This window comes from Rhinopithecus bieti, unplaced genomic scaffold (assembly GCF_001698545.2).
Source record: "Rhinopithecus bieti isolate Rb0 unplaced genomic scaffold, ASM169854v2 scaffold_6481, whole genome shotgun sequence".
Taxonomy (NCBI): Eukaryota; Metazoa; Chordata; class Mammalia; order Primates; family Cercopithecidae; genus Rhinopithecus; species Rhinopithecus bieti.
In genome coordinates this window covers 368571-385735 of record NW_016805314.1, presented here as the reverse complement: position 1 = coordinate 385735, position 17165 = coordinate 368571, and the positions used below count along the sequence as shown (strand labels likewise).

Genomic DNA, 17165 nt, shown 5'->3' with positions numbered 1-17165 from the left:
AGCAATGTTTTCTAGTTTTCATCATACAAGTCTTTTGCCTCCTTGTTTAAATGTATCCCTAAATATTTCATTCTTTTTGATACTATTAGAAATGAAATTGTTTTCTTAGTTTCGTTTTGGATTATTCATTGCCAGTAAATAATAATGCAATTGATTTTTATGCATTGGTTTTGTATCCTGCAAGTTTAATGAATTCATTTATTAGCTCTGTTTTGTGTTTGGAATTTTTAGGGTTTTCTACATATAAGATCATATCAGCTGCAAACAGAGAGAATGTTGCTTCTTTATTCCAATTTGAATGCATTTTATTTCTTCTTCTTGCCTAATTGCTTATCTAGAACTTCTGATACTAAGTTCAATAGAAATAACAAAAGCAGGCATCCATGTCTTCTTCCTGCAACCTTAAAGTAAAAGCTTACAGTCTTTCACAATTGAGTATGACATTACTTATGGGTTTTTCATATATGGCCTTTACTAATAGTTTCCTTCTATTTCTAGTTTTTGAGTCTTTTCTTATCGTGAGAGGGTGCTGAATTTTTTCAAATTATTCTTCTACATTAAGATGATTACGTGTATTTTTTTCATTCTATTAATGTGGTAGATTACATTTATTGATGTTCAGATGTTGAAACATCCTTCCATTGTAGAAATAAAATCCACTTGATCAAGGATTATAATCCTTTTACTATGCTCTTGAGATGCAATAAACCATACAAAAGATCAACAAATTCAGGGGTTTGTCCTTTGAAAGAATAAATAAGATTGATGGAGCACTAGCTAGACTAATAAAGAGAAAAAGAGAGAAGATCCAAATAAGTGCAATCAGAAATGACAAAGAAGCATTACCACTGAACCTACAGAAATACAAAAAATCCCTCAGAGACTATTATGAACACCTCTATGCATGCAAACCGGAAAATCTACAAGCAACGGATAAATTTCTGGAGACATACAACCTCCCAAGATTAATCCAGGAAGAAATTGAAACCCTGAACAGACCAATCATGAGTTCCAAAATTGAATAGTAATAAAATGCCTGTCAACCAGAAAAAGCCCAGGGCCAGATAGATTCACAACTGAATTATACCTGATATACAAAGAATAGCTGATACCATTTCTGCTGAAACTATTTCCAAAAAATTGAGGGTGAAGGACTCCTCCCTAACTCATTCTAAGAGGCTAGCATCATTTTAATACCAAAACTAGGCAGAGACAAAACAAAAAAGGAAAACTTCAGGCCAACATCCTTAATGAACATAGATGCAAAAATCCTGAGCAAATTACCAGCAAACCGAATCCAGCAACACATCAAAAAGCTAATCCACTATGATCAAGTAGGCTTTATCCCTGGAATGCAAGGTTGATTCAACATATGCAAATCAATAAATGTGATTTATCACACAAACAGAACTAAAAACAAAAAACCACATGATCATTTCAATAGGTGCAGATAAAATGCAACATCCCTTCATGTTAAAACCCTCAAAAAACTAAGCATTGAAGGAACGTATCTCAAAATAATAAGAGCCATCTATGACAAATCCATAGTCAACATTATACTGAATGGGCAAAAGCTGAAAGCATTAGCCTTGAGAATTGGAACAAGATAAGGATGCCCACTCTCATCACTATCACTCCTAATCAACATAGTACTGGAAATCATAGCCAGAGCAATCAGGCAAGAGAATGAAATAAAAGGCATCCAAATAGGAAGACAGGAAGTCAAACTACCTCTGTTTGCAGATGATATGATTCTGCAACTAAAAAACCCAGTGGTCTCTGTCCAAAGCTCCTGGATCTTATAAACAACTGCAGAAATTTCAGGATACAAAGCAGCAACATTTCCATGCACAAACAACATCCAAGCTGAGAGCCAAATCAAGAACACAATCCCGTTCATAGTAGCCATAAAAGATTAAAATATCTAGGAATATGGCTAACGAGGGAGGTAAAAAATAAAAATCTGTGTAATGAGAATCACAAACCATTGCTTGAAGAAATCAGAGATGACACAAACAAATGGAAAAACATTCTATGCTCATAGATAGGAAGAATCAATATTGTTATAATTGCCATACTGTCCAAAGCAATTTACAGATTCAGTGCTATTCCTATCAAACTGCCAATGACATTCTTCACAGAATTATTTTAAAAACTATTATTTTAAAATTCATATGGAACCAAAAAAGAGCCTGAATAGCAATTCTAAACAAAAAGAACGAAGCTGAAGGCATCATATTACCTGGCTTCAAACTATATTACAAGGCCATAGTAACCAAAGCAACACAGTATTGGTACCAAAACAGACACATAGACCAATGGAACATAATAGAGAACCACAAATAAAGCCACACGCCTACAACCATCTGATCTTCAACAAAGTTGACAAAAACAAGCAATGGAGAAAGAACTCCCTATTCAATAAATTGTGCTGGGATAACTGGCTAAGATTGAAACTGGACACCTTCCTTACATCACATACAAAATCAACTCAAGATGGATTAAAGACTTATACGTAAAACCTAAAACTATAAAAATCTTAGAAGAAAACCTAGGAAGTACCATTCTGGACAAAGGCCCTGGCAAAGATTTTATGACAAAGATGACAAAAGCAATTGCAACAAAAACAAAAATTGACAAATGGGACTTAATTAAACTAAAGAGCCTCTGCACAGCAAAAGTAACTATCAACAGAAGAAACAGACAACCTACAGAATGAGAGAAAACATTTACAAATTATATATCCAACAGAGGTCTAATATCCAGAATCTATAAGGAGCTTAAACAAAATTTATAACACAAGCAAAAGACAAACAACCTCATTAAAAAGTGGGCAAAAGACATGAACAGACACTTTGCAAAAAAAGACATACATGCAGCCAACCAGCATATGAAAAAACACTCATCACTGATCATTAGGGAAATGCAAATCAAAACCACAATGAGATACCATCTCACACCAGTCAGAATGGCTATTAATAAAAAGTCAAAAAATAACAGATGCTGGCGAGGTTGTGAAGAAAAGGGAAGGCTTATACACTACTGGTGAGAGTGTGAATTACTTCAGCCACTGTGGAAAGCAATTTGGCAATTTCTCAAAGAACTTAGAACTATCATTCAATCCAGCAATCCCATTATTGGATATATGTCCAAAGGAATATAAATCATTCTACCATAAAAACACGTGTGTGTGTATGTTTATTGTAGCACTATTGACAATAGCAAAGACATGGAATCAACCTAAGTGCTCAACAGTAGACTGGATAAAGAAAATGTGGTACATATGTATCACAGAATACTATGTAGCCATAAAAAAGAACAAGTTTATGCCCTTTGCAGCAGCATGGATGAAGCTGGAGGCCATTATGCTAAGTGAACTAACATAGGAACAGAAAACCAAATACTGCACATTCTCACATATAAGTAGAAGCTAAACATTGAGCACACGTGGGCACAAAGAAGGAAACAACAGCTACCAGGTCCTACTTTAGAGTAGAGGGTGGTAGAAGGGTGAGGATTGAAAAACTTCTGTTGGGTACTATATTTATTACCTGGATGACAAAACAATCTGTACACCAAACTCCCGTGACACGCAATTTACCTATATAGTGAACCTGCATGGTACAGTGGTACATGTCCAAGTTTGTTATATACGTAAATTGCATGTCACTGGGGGGTTTGGTGTACATGTTTAAAATAAAAGTTTAAAAAATGCTCCTGAACTTAGTTTACTAGTATTTGGTGTTTGCTTGTATTTCGTGTTTGCCAGTATTGATGAATAGCTATTAATGGCTATTTAATAATTTGCATTCAGTAACATCCTTCAATCATAATTGTACCTCTCATGGACATCTAACAAGTGGGTCTATCATTGATCCAGGAGGATCCTTCATGCTCCGTCTCATTTATACCCACCTTCACTGCACTGGCACCCACTGTTCTGGTTTTCCTCCACCAGAGATTAGTTTGGCCTGTCCTTGAGCATTGTGTAAATAGATTTACCCAGCAGGTAGCCTTGTGTGTCTGGTTTTTCACTCAGCATGCCATTTTTTTCATATTCATCAATGTTGTTTTCTGTCTGTATTTGTTCCTTTTTATTGTCGAAACAAGTCCATTGTATGGATGGACTGCAATTCACCTGTTGATGAAAATTTATTTGGATTTTTACCTGTTCTTGGCTACTGTGAATAAAGCTGTGATGAACTCTTGGGTTAGAAAAAAAAGGTGTGTTGTTTAATTTCCACATATATTTCCTTCTGTTTTCCAGTTTTCCTTCTGTTTCTAGTTTCCACTGTGAGCAGAAAAGATGCTTTGTATGGTTTGAATCTTTCTCAATGTAGTAAGACTTATTTGGGGGCCTAACATATGATCTATCCTAGAGAATGTTTCAGGTATACTCGAGAAAAATGTGTATTTTGCTATTGTTGGGTGGTATTCTTTGTATGTAAGTCTGTTAAGTCTACTTGGTTTATAGTGTTGTTCAAGTCTTTTATGTCCTTACTGATTATCTGATTGTTCTACCCATTATTAAAAGTGGAATATTGAACTCTCCCTTCAATTTTGCCAGTGTTTGCTTCATGTACTTCGGAACACTGATGCTTGATGTGTGTATATTTACAATTGTTATGTGTTTCTGACAATTGACTCTTTTTTCAATATGCAACATACTTCTTGGTCTCTTGAAACAATTTTTGATTTAATGTCTATTTTGCCTGGAATTAATACAGCCACCCAGCTCTCTTTTGGTGACTGTTGATATAGAATATCTTTTTCCATTCTTTCACTTCCAACCTATTTGTCTCCTCAGATCTAAAGTGAATCTCTTGCGCACGGCATATAGTTGAATCTTTTTTGGTAGTCCATTCTGCCAATCTATGCCTTTTTATTGGAGAATTTACTCTATTTACATTTAAAGTAATTACTGATAAGAAAGAACTTACTCTTGCCATTTTGCATTTGTTTTCTGTCTTTTATTTTTTCCATTACTGCCTTGTATGGGTTTAGTTGATATTTTGTAGTGACACATTTTGACTCCTTTCTCATTTCCTTCTTTGTATAGTCTACAGATACTTTTTTTGTGGTTACCATGGTGGTCCTATATAATATCCTAAATTTGCAGTGATTTATTTTGAATTAATACCAGCTTAACCTTAATCACATACCAAAACTAATCTTATGTAGCTCTGCCCTCTTCTTTTATGTTATTGATGTCACATATTAGATCTTATGTATTGTCTAATTAAGAAATTTACAATTATTTTATTCCTTTGTCTTTTAAATTCTACAGAAAATTAAAAGTAAGCATATCAGTCAAAATGATAATAATATCAGCTTTTATATTTGCCCATATATTCAACTTTACTGGAGATCTTTATTTATTCATACATCTTTGAGTTACTATTTAGCATTCCTTCATTTCATTCTGAAGAACTCTTATTAGCATTTCTTGTTGGGCAGTGCTAGTTTAAATGAGCTCCTTCAGCTTTTGTTTACTAGAATGTCTTAATTTCCCTTTTATTTTTAAAGGACAGTTTTGCCAGATACACGATTTTTGGTTTTCAGGTTTTTTCCTTCAGCATTTTCAGGTCACTGCCATCTGGCCTCCAAATTATCTAATAAAAAATTAGCTAATAATTCCATTGAGGACTCAATGTACATGATTGATATGGTTTGGCTCTGGTCCGCACCCAAATCTCATCTTGTAGCTACAATAATTCCCATGTGTTGTGGGAGGGACCCAGTGGGAGATGATTGAATCTTGGGGGCGGGTCTTTTCTGTGCTGTTTTCATGACAGTAAATGGGTCTTATGAGATCTGATGGTTTCAAAACAGGAGCTTCTCTACACAAGCTCTCTTTTTGCCTGTGGCCATCCATGTAAGATGTGACTTGCTCCTCCTTGCCTTCTGCCATGATTGTGAGACCTCCCCAGCCATGTGGACATGTAAGTCCAATAAGCCTTTCTTTTGTAATTTGCCCAGTCTCAGCTATGTCTTTATCAGTAGCAATGAAACAGACTAATACAATGATGAATCACAATCTCTTGCTTATTTCAAGAATCTAGAGTTTGATGATAACATGTCAGTGTGATTTTCTTTGAGTTTATTGTACTTGAAGTTGTTGAGATTCTTGGATTTGTAGACTCATATCTTTCATCAAAGTGGGGAAATTTTCAGCCATTGTGTCATCTAATAACCTTTCTATTAATTTCTCTCTTTTCTCCTTCTGGGACTCATACAGTGCATATGTTGGTCCACTTGACAGTGTGCACAGGACCCTTAGGCTCTTTTCACTTTTTAAAATTCTTTTTCTTTCTGTTCCTTAGACTTGATCATTCCAATTGTCCTATCTTCACATCCACTTATTCTTCCTTCTGCCTGCTCAAATCTGTGTTAAATCCCTCTGTTAAAATTTTTACTTCAGTTACAATATTTTTAGCTCCAGAGTTTCTGTTTTGTTCCGTTATATAATTTCCATCTTCTCACTTCAGTTTTGCATTGTTTTCCAGATTTTCTTTAGTTTTTTGTTTATGCTTTCCTTTAGCTCTTTGAGCATATTTGGTTGTTAATTTCTTATCATGGGTGTATTTCTATCCTTTCAGTTCAAGTGTTAAGTTTCCTAAAAATAGTGACTATGTCCACACTTAATGCAATTCTGTGTCCATAACATCATATAGTGGAAAGATGGTATACCCTGCTACGAATAAACATGAGTTCAAATCTCACCTCTTGCTATATGATTCTATACAAGTCACTTAACCTCAATCTCTGCTTCTCAGCTTCCTCAAAATGTTGGTCATGATAATAACTGAGGTGGTGAATGTGAAAATGTCTGCTATAAATAGAAACCCAGGAACATGGTATTTATTTTATATAAATTGTGGCAGTGAACACATTCTTTTAAATGACACATACCTATTTATCTTTCTAATTAATTATTTGCTGTGTGCCAAGGTATGGGGTCACCAAATCTAGGCTAACCAAAGCTCGTATTTGTTTTTGACCCAAGCCCAGCATTGTTTTGGCACTACCACTGCTCTTTTCCTATTTCTGCAATCCATTCTGCCTACTTGAAAAGACAGCTTTAAAAGACAACTTAGACCCGCAGACAATAGATAATTTACTTTGGAACACTCAGTCTTCTCAGATTTTAGCTTGCAAACACAATAGACTCAGCTGATAGAAATAATGAAACCACCACATGCAACCTTCCTTGAAATGCTTGTGATTATTGGTTTTTAGCTCTCTACATATATTTGTGCAAATGTACCTATGTATCTTTGAACTATATCTCATGACCAATTCAGCCAACTCCAGTGATAGGAAAGGAAATGGTTAGGAATGAGGGGTGAACAATAATTATCTGCTCTTTTCTTTGTCTGTGTTTAGAACCAACTGAGGCTGGAAGATCCAAATATCAACTTAATTACTGACATAACTGTTGGAAAATACAACCTAAATTTGCAGCAATAACAGGCTTCCTAACACCGAACTCTGAAATCCAACGTACTTAACCTCTCAGCCATAGCAGTTCTATCCCATCAGCAAAAGTAGAACCTATGCTCTAAAATCTCCGCTGCAGAAGCAGAGGAGAATGTTAGTGCCTTGGGTAGATACAAGGAGCATGAGGAGAGGGGAGGGGCTGAGCTGCACTTGCCCAGTTCCTGACCCCTGGTTTACCAGTCAGAATTATCACTTCCCCTCCAAGCACGCCTCGATTTACAAATCTTCTGGGAACCAAGTTCTTTTGAAAAGAGACAATCTGAGCAAAGAGAGGGCCTCCCCACTCTGTCCTCCTCAGGGCTGCCCCTGAGGAGAGACAGCAGGCTGAAGAGAGAAAGGAGGTGCCCTGATGCAACAGGGAAAGAAACCACAGCCTGGCACATACCATCATGCCTCACATTCCATTGCTGCCCCTGGTAATGGTTTCTGACAACAAAATGTGGCTGGAATGCACACTCGTGTTAAATTACTGCTTTTGCGTGAGATAAGATAAAAGACATTTCTCTTGTGTGGGCTACTGAACAGAAAGTGGATCATAGGTGGTATTGCATAATGGCTCAGGAGCCAGGTTGCCGGCATTGTCATCCTTGCTCTGTGTCCTAGGACCAATTACTTAAGCTCTCGGTGCTTTGGTTTCTTCATCTGAAATAAAGTGAATTTTGATAGTGCCTACCTCACAAGGTTGTTTTGAGGCTTACATAGATTAATATATGCAAACTACTTAGAACAGGATCTCTGAGTGCTTCATAATTGTTGGCCATCATTACCTAAGTCTCAATTATGTTTACTAAAGAGAAGGCGAGGAGGGATGAACTATTCAGAAATTGGCTTCTTGTACAGAAACATACTCCCTTAAATATATATTGCTCATTTTCCAGTCCCAATATCTTCTGCTTTGGAGAGCCTGGGGATTGAATGGGGATTGGAGACTCCAATATATTAGGAAAAATTCGTAAGAACACCATTGAGATTTGGCAGTGAGAGGAAAGGCATGTGATTGCAGCATTCCGCTATGTGTACATGGGTCATTCAAATTCCCATTTCCTCTCCTTTCTGAAAGTTGCCACAACACCCATGAACCCAAGTCGTGGCTCACCCTGCTTCATATATGAGGGGAGAGTGGAAAGAGTACAGAGGGGGTGGTTCCTTGAAGTCAAGGGCTTCTTTCCCTACATGTGAGTCTTGTTACTTCAGAATGGACCACGGACTTCGACGTGGTTGAGACCAAGACAGGGTATAACTGCTTCCAGCTCTAAGGGCTTTTGCTGGACTACCAATAGGAATTGCATCATTGGCAGCTCAAGAGGTGCCAGGCAGGGCTGGGGCTGGACAGGAGAGAGAAAGCCAACCCCACATGAGGGGTCAGGAGTCAAATGGCAGGCCAGAGCCGGGATCTAATGACTGTGGCTCAGAGGCCAGGGGAGCACAAAGGAGCTAAGCAGGCCACTGGGATGATCCAAGCTGCAGGACACAGTGGGCTGACAGGGGGTCTCCAGTCCCAGCAAGACCACCTTTCAGGCTCTCCAAAGGAGTCCCAGCTGAGAAGCAAAGGTGACATACAGATCAGTCAATAGGATGTCAGATGAATTCAGAAGCAAGAACTAAGGGTTTGACGGTAGGTTAGGACAGGACTCTGAGCACCAACGATTGCCAGGGCTTCCTGTGGGTCCTATATACTGGGGTGCTGGTGAGGAAACTGAGACAGAATCCTTATATCCCAGGAGTTGGCCTTCTTTGTGGAGACTGACATTTGGAACATAAAGTAATAATTATAATTGCTGTTACCATTTACTAGATACCTACTCTGCCAGGAACAGGGTTTACTTTCACATTTTTCGTCTCTTTGAATCCTTACAATAACCTCAGAAGCACTGGTATTGTCCTTCACACGCTGGGATGTAAGTTCTATGCCTTGGGCCAAGGGACTTGGTTCTTTTCATTTCCAGCTATGTACTCAGAACCGAAAATAGCATGTGCCAGTCCAGAAAAGGAACTTAATATCTGCCGCATATTTATCTCTGTTTTCCAATGAGGACACTAATGCTTAGAAAGTTAAAGTGCCTTTCGCAAAGTAACATAGATCGTGAACAAAAAGTCAGAATCCAAACCTAGGTCTGTCTGAGCCCTAAGTTTGTGCTTTTTTCCATTTTTCTACTCCGTCTATCGTAGAAAGAATGTTGGCCTCACGTCAGAATAACCCAGTATCTAGTTTCAGTTCTACCTCTAACTGTGTGACCTTGGGCAACTGGCCTTATTTCTCTGGGCTTCAATTTTCTTCTCTGAAAATGAAAGGGCTCAGAGCAGCTCATGTCCAAGATTCCGTCCAGCTCTCTGGTTCTGCGCCTTCCATGGCTCAAGGGAGCCCCGTGGGATTGGTCTGAGTCACACTGGAGGGCTCTCAGGAAGCGGTGACTTGGAAGGGTCGGCTGATGGGCGGCCTGACCAGAAACGTGGAAAATGTAGGGCAAGCAGCTGCTAGAGTGAAAGAACAGCCGGTGGGAGTCTGGCTCTGTCTCCCATCAGGAAGATATTGAATTTCCTCACCCTCATGGGGAAGTGGCTGCTGCTGCTCTAGCCCAGGGAAACGGACATTTTGCAGCTCCAGGAGTTAGGCAGCTCATGTTTTCAGAGCCTTGTGACCAATCCAGTAGAGTGAGGGGGCCAATGATCTCTGGTGATTAGACCTAGTTGACATTTGGGGACTGTAAGATCCTGAATGCAGGATACTCATTCTAGCCATATTCACAAAATCCCCTTAATTAAAATTTCATTTTCAACTTAGATTTTAAACTCTCTTGCTCAGTAAGGTTCATCTATTTAAAACACAGCGGCCCAGAAGAATGAACTTAAAACAACCATGCAGTTGCTTTGAATTAAGTGCTATGTTAAAGATGCCTAGTATCAGATTTAACAAAGTTTTACTGCCTTGGCTTTAATGCTATTATTAAGAATAATTTGTGTATGTTTTTACAGGCTTACTCCCCAAAGTTCATATTATTTTCTTCCCAGGAACTCGAAAGCAGCTCACACGCAGTCTTTGACATCCCTTTCTCTCTTCTGTAGCTCCCTTTGTTCAGTGAGGTGAAGAAAAAGGCCTTGCTTGTTACATTACAGTGGAGATGTTTAAGCTTCTGGGAGATAGGCATCTTCCAGAATCCGGTGAAAGCTGTTAGTCATCTCCACTTCCACCACCCTTCCATCCCCAAATCACACGAGCACATACACACGAAAAGTTCCATGCAACTTGAAGTGTTCCGAAACTCCCTAAGCAAATCCACAGAGGTCTCTAATGCTAGGTTAAACTCTGGGTGATTTTAATACAGGGTGCTGGAATAACTGCAAAAACGAAAATAAAATGGGAGGTTGAGGCTGCAGTGAGCTGTGATTGCACCACTGCACTCCAGCCTGGGCAACAAAGCAATACTCTGTCTCAAAAATAATAATAATAACAATACATTAAGAAAAAAAAGTTGAACCTTGATGCTTACCACACACCATATCTAAACATTAACTCAAAATGGATCACAGGCCTATGACTAAGTGCGAAAACTACAAAAACCCAAGAGGAAAATCTTTGTTACTATGGGTCAGGAACAGTCTTCTTAGATATGACACAGAAAATATGACCTAGAAAAGAGAAAAGCGATAAACTGGAAGTCATCAAAATGAAAGACTTTTAGTCTTTGGAAAACATTGTTAAGAAAATAAGACAAGCCACACATTGGGAGAAAATATTTGTAACACATCCATCTCTGTCCACGTTTGCTCACATTTCAATGTTAACTCTTAGCTTTACAATAAAATGGAAAGGATACCTTTTAACTGGGCATCACACTAACTGAAATAAAATTTGGTTCTGTGACCAAGGCAGAGAAGGGGAAGGCACACTGGGTAAGCAACCAAGAATGTGCTACATCTACCATATAAAATTATAAAAGAAAATAGAATCTCAGTAGGTGGTAACCAAGCAGGTCCCACAAGTCTGATCCTGTCTCCAGCAATGTAGTAAAGGCAGAACATCATCTCTGCCTCGGATTCCCATCTGTGCCTAACACAAAGGAAGCCAGGAGAGACACTGGGCACTGGCTGCCTTGCCATGCCTGTATGCTGGCACCTTGGACATTCCCAGGAGTCACTGTGTGCACACACACACAAAAGAGCTCATGTGCCGATCTGGAACGCACAGACTAAAGAGAAAAGGGCAGAAGAGGAAAGACCACCATGGGTGGAGCTGTCTACAAGCTGTGTGGAGGACATGGTCCTGAACTCAGCCTTCAACGTGAGGGATTTCAGGAAGCCAGAGGAAGGAGAGCAGGCCTTGGACTAGAGCATGGAAACAGGTGTTGGGGGCTCCCTTCAAGGACTAAGAAGGCCACATGCCCGACCACAGCAGGAGGGGTGTGCTGAGAACAGGAGTTGAAATTGCTCTGAGCCAGGTCAAATTGGAGGCTGAAAGTCAGCCAGCCAGGGAATTTGGGGCTTGATGACAAAGTGGGCTGGCTCTCCTAGAACCATGGGGTGACTTGATGAAAGCTGATTCATTCAGATCTGCTGCTTCTCCTCCAAACAGGGCCCTGGTGATGAACTTTCTCCACACCCACCTTCAGGGAAGATGCACTCACTCATTTCAGGGGAGGAACGTCCCTCTTGCTGCACCAGTCACAGGTATTGGTCATGGAGCACCAGGGCTCTCTACTGCAGAACCTCATGCAGCCTCGCACACTTTCTCAGCACAGCACCCAAAAAACATTACCAAGTAATCAGAATGGGCATTTGGGACACACCCAGCATGGTGGGGGCTGACAAACAAACCCTGCCCTTGTTCCCCCAACCCCACCCCTGCCTCCAGGGCCCCCCACTGAACATCTACCCCACCTCCATCGCCACCGTCATTTCTCTTCTGCTGTGTGTGTTCTTTCTTTAGGCAGCAGCTGTTTTTCCTGTCACTGCGTAATATTCATTTAAGCCTGATTTCACCTGGGAAAAATGCTGGAAATGCACCAGAATCCAGAGTGATGTGGTCATGACCAGATCTCTCCAGGACGACCTGGAAAGCTGAGTCCACTTGAGCTCACAGGACGGCTGGAGCTAGGCCAGAATGGAGAGGCCGCTGGTGGGCCATGCCCCAGTGACCCCAGCCTGAGGGATGGCAGCCAAGCTGGTGAGGAAGAGACAGAGGAGGACCATGTCAGAAACTCACAAGGACAAGTGAGGGGTCCTGGTGAGAGCGTAATGAGTTCAATCACCAGGGACAGCCCTGATCATCCATTGGTGTCCTCACCTGATGACTGGCAACACATTCTAAGGGTGGGTGTAAGGGTATGTGGCTCTTTCATCCTGGAGCCTCTTCCGGTCTCCCAGAGCTGCAATCACCTCAGCAAGCAAAGCAGAAGAAAAGAGGCCACTGTGTTTATGGCTGGGGTAGCTGCTCTCGTGTAAAAATCAGGGGGTGAAACAAGGTGCTTTTGAAACCTGTTCAAGGCCTCCTTCCCTCCCAGAACATCATCAGAAGAGAGATTTTGCCTCACGCTTTTCTCCCATGCATGTGTCTGTCTCAGAGTCGCCATGACAACGCTGTGTATGTTTGCATGGCTGGAATGATCCAGAGATGGAAAACGAGGCCAGGGCGGACCAGAGCAGGGAGTCCAGCCGAAATTCCTCTCTGATCCTCTGCAGGCGATCCGTTAACAGAAAGCTCCCTTGCCCTTCTGAGGTTAGTCTCAGAGCCTGCTTCTGCCAACAGCTCACAGGAAAAAAATCACAACCCTCAACAGTGACTCCTGGGAACGTGCATCAAAACCTGTTTTCCCCTAACAGAGTTGTATCAGGTAGGGATTTGCCATGAGAATCCCCCAGGCCCTGAAGTCCAAGGTGCCAACACACAGGCATGGCAAGGCAGCCAGTGCCCAGTAGCAGAGGGGGTCCGGGGAACCACCCAGCACTTGGTGGGAGACAGCAGGTATGTCAGGAAGTGCTTTGCCACGTCTCACCTGTTTCCCTCATGCCTGACACTTCTTCTCTATGCCATGTGGACTTGGAGAACGAAGCTCTGCAAATCTGTATGAGACCCCTTTTGCTAGAGAGACCTGCACCTCATGCTGATTCTTCCTCGGAAGACAGCCGCAGTGGGTGTTCTTAGCAATTCCTCAACAGACACAGCCAGCCTCTTAACCATTTATTTGTCTCTGAATCACCTCCCAACCTTTTCTCAAATTGTGGGAGCCACAAACTGGATGACAGGGAGGATTCAGCCCAGCGTGGAGCCCAAGGTGGGGCCAAGAACCCTATAAATGAAACTGATTTTTTGGCAAATCACATGAGCATATGCATAATGACCAGCATTTAAACCAGTGTCTGGCACATATTAGGTGCCCAAAAATATTTATTAAACAAATAAGTAAAGGTCCCATAGATAGCAGAGACATGGAAAGTGTTTCCCACCTAGAAGTTTGGTGAGTTTACTTTCAAGGGGTGCAGAAAGACTATTAAATAGGATGGGATTTTAAGCTAATTGTACTTCAAACCCACGCCTCCTCACTCCACAGCCCCGCCCCCTTACATAAACTGATTCTCACAAAAACTTCAGGAGCAGAGAGTTCAACATTTACTTGACCATGATCCACTTGGTAGATCTCAGTTGGCTGGTAGGGTGTATTTTTTCCACTCTGAGGGCCAAAGATTTTGGCAGATGGCAAATTGGGGTGAAGGGGAGACAGAGTAAGTTATATAAAACACCACCAACACTCTTCTCCTGTAGGTAGTAAAAACAGCTTCCTAGGTTAGCAGCACTGAGCCAAATTAAAAATGCACTGAAATGTATTTTACAGGATGGAGATACTGTTCTAAAAAGAACGTGAGCACTTTCCTGAATTTATATGCTGCTTTATTGCTGATCAGTTCTGCAGCAATCCAAGAACTAAGGTCATTCAGTCATTCAATGAATATCTGTAAATCTACAGCAATCATTCTCAACCAGAGCAATCTTGTTCCCTAAGGGGACATTGATAATATCTAAAGACATGTTTGAGTGTTGCAACTGGGGGAAGGATGCTAATGGCATCTTGGGGAGACCAGCTGCTAAACAACTTATAAGGCACAGAACAGACCCAACCAAAAGGCATCATCTGCCCCAAAATGTTGGGAAAACCTAGACAGCAATAGAAACACTCAGTAGCACAAAGTGAGGCATCTAAGCCCGGAGCCTCCGGGAAGGCTTAGCAGATGGAGTGATGAGTGCACTGAGACATGAAGAGAATGAGTAGGAAACATAATTAGGAAAGAAGTTCTCAAGCAGAAGGACCTACATAAGCCAAACCTGGAGATGAGCATTTAAAGAACTGCAAACAGAGCAGACATTCTCTTAACCACCCTTCCCTTGTATTAACTCATTTCCAAAAAAGGCCAGGTGCGGTGGCTCACACATGTAATCCCAGCACTTGGGAGGCTGAGGCAGGTGGATCACTTGAGGTCAACAGTTTGAGATCAGCCTGGCTAACATGGTGAAACCCCATCTCTACTAAAAATACAAAAAATTAGCTGGGCATGGTGGTGGGCACCTGTAATCTCAGCTACTCCGGAGGCTGAGGCAGGAGAATTGCTTGTACCTGGGAGGCGGAGGTTGCAGTCAGCCGAGATCTCTCCATTGCACTCCAGCCTGGGCAAGAGAGAGAGGTTTGGTCTAAAAAAAAAAAAAAAAAGATAAAAAATAAAGGTATTAAAGGTTGTAAAAGGCTTATGGAAGTTATATCTTATGGTCAAAATTAATATTTTATAGATTATAAAATTTTGAAAAAACAGATTGATTTCATGCTGTTTTATTAGTGCTTATTTTTGGGAAAATTAAGTCTCCTCTCTCAAAGAATGAAGCATTTTACCTTTTTAATTAATTCTTGAGTTATCACTTTAGTCAAATGAACGACTTGTTTTATAATGACCTTTGATACCAAGTGTTTTAACTTTTGATATTTGATAAATTTTCCAAATGAAATTATAAATTATTTCTTTTCTTACCTAATTAATCCTTTAAGATACTAGGTTCCCTAAAGTTCAAAAATGACATAATTTGGCTTATTTGGTATGAAAATTATGTAAGAAACATTGCCAAATATAATATGATGTTTGGTTGTCTTTAGGCTATGTTTATCTAAATATGTTATTGGATATGTGTTTTAAAATTACGGGAAACTCTTATAATTCTGATATGATTTAGTGTACATTATCAGTAACAATTACAATTCTTACATTAAATTCTTGTGTGCCACAGAGGTAACAAATTTATATGCCAATTGTGTCTTTGACTATAGTTGCCATAAAACTTTTTGTCATCCACAGACAATCACTGTCTTGTTTTGGTCCTCTTTAGAGATTTATAATCAACTATAAAACTCTAACAGGTGCTCTTAAATACAAGTTTCTGATAACTTTGGAGACTGTGATGTCAGAATAGAAGAACAACTTTCAGGACTCATACTCAAATGTTCATGAGTATCAAGCACAACAGGAATTAACTATATGACTGAAGTAATAGACGACTGAAGAAGTCTTTACGACATTTTGCTTACAACATTGCTGATCCCTTATTTTGTTTTTTTAAGTCAAGGACACTTTTCTTTGGAGTTATTAACAGCTTTTAAAAATTTAGTATACTCCTATAACAAAATGTAGAACATATTCGTTTCTCTCTACCTAATTTCTCCAGAATTTGGAAACTATTAGTGACTATTCTTTTTTGTGTGTGTTTTTGAGACGGAGTCTCACTCTGTGGCCCAGGCAGGAGTGCAGTGACTGGATCCCAGCTCACTGCAAGCTCCCCCTCCTGGGTTTACACCATTCTCCTGCCTCAGCCTCCTGAGTAGCTGGGACTACAGGCACCTGCCAACTCGCCTGGCTAGTTTTTTGTATTTTTTTAGTAGAGACGGGGTTTCACCGTGTTAGCCAGGTTGGTCTCGATCTCCTGACCTCGTGATCCGCCCGTCTCGGCCTCCCAAAGTGCTGGGATTACAGGCTTGAGCCACCACGCCCAGCCGACTATTCTTAATTTACGACAATACAGTTATTTGCATACGTGCAGTAAGAACCTGTTTTTATTTGCCACAGTACACAATTGGAAAAGCTGGTTATCTTACCAAGACTTTGACTGGAATGGTGTGCTTTCCTTTATGGTATCAAACTTGACTTGTGGTGCCAATAAAAGCCTCTTTGGAAAGCTGATCTCATCCCTTGTCTACACAGTCCCAGTACAGGGCTCCTGACCTGAAGTAAGTAAAAATGTCACTTTCTGACAGTCTCATCCAACTCATAGGTATTTAGTGGTATAAATCTATGATTAGGCTTGGCTTTGAGAAAGCCTTACCTGATATTCCTTCTATAAAACCAAGTTCCACCAAAGCCAATTTAAAAGCCTATGTAAATAAATAATTATTCCTGATGCATGTATATAAATAATCAAGCCAAGTATAATAAAGCAGGTCAGTCCTACCGTGATTTGTCTTTAGGGAAAATGGGAAACTGGAGAGAGAAAAATTATGTTCCAAATACCTATAGTACACCTGTTGTTAGAATCATCTTGCCTAATGTTTTTCAGTGTTTATTATTTTCTACAGTTTGGCCCGAATTCTAATTTTCTTTGCTATAAATCTTCAAAGTAATGTTTTTATTAGTTTTCT

At 40.2% G+C, this 17165-nt stretch overlaps 1 long non-coding RNA gene across 1 annotated transcript in view; it reads right to left on the bottom strand.

Moving 5' to 3' along the window:
* The window catches only part of LINC02873 (long intergenic non-protein coding RNA 2873), a 41442-nt gene extending 28755 nt beyond the window's left edge, over window positions 1-12687 (bottom strand). The window contains exon 1 of the long non-coding RNA XR_014485085.1: window positions 12478-12687. This is a non-coding gene — a long non-coding RNA (long intergenic non-protein coding RNA 2873). The remainder of the gene's footprint in view (window positions 1-12477) is intronic.
* Window positions 12688-17165: the final 4478 nt, after the last annotated feature.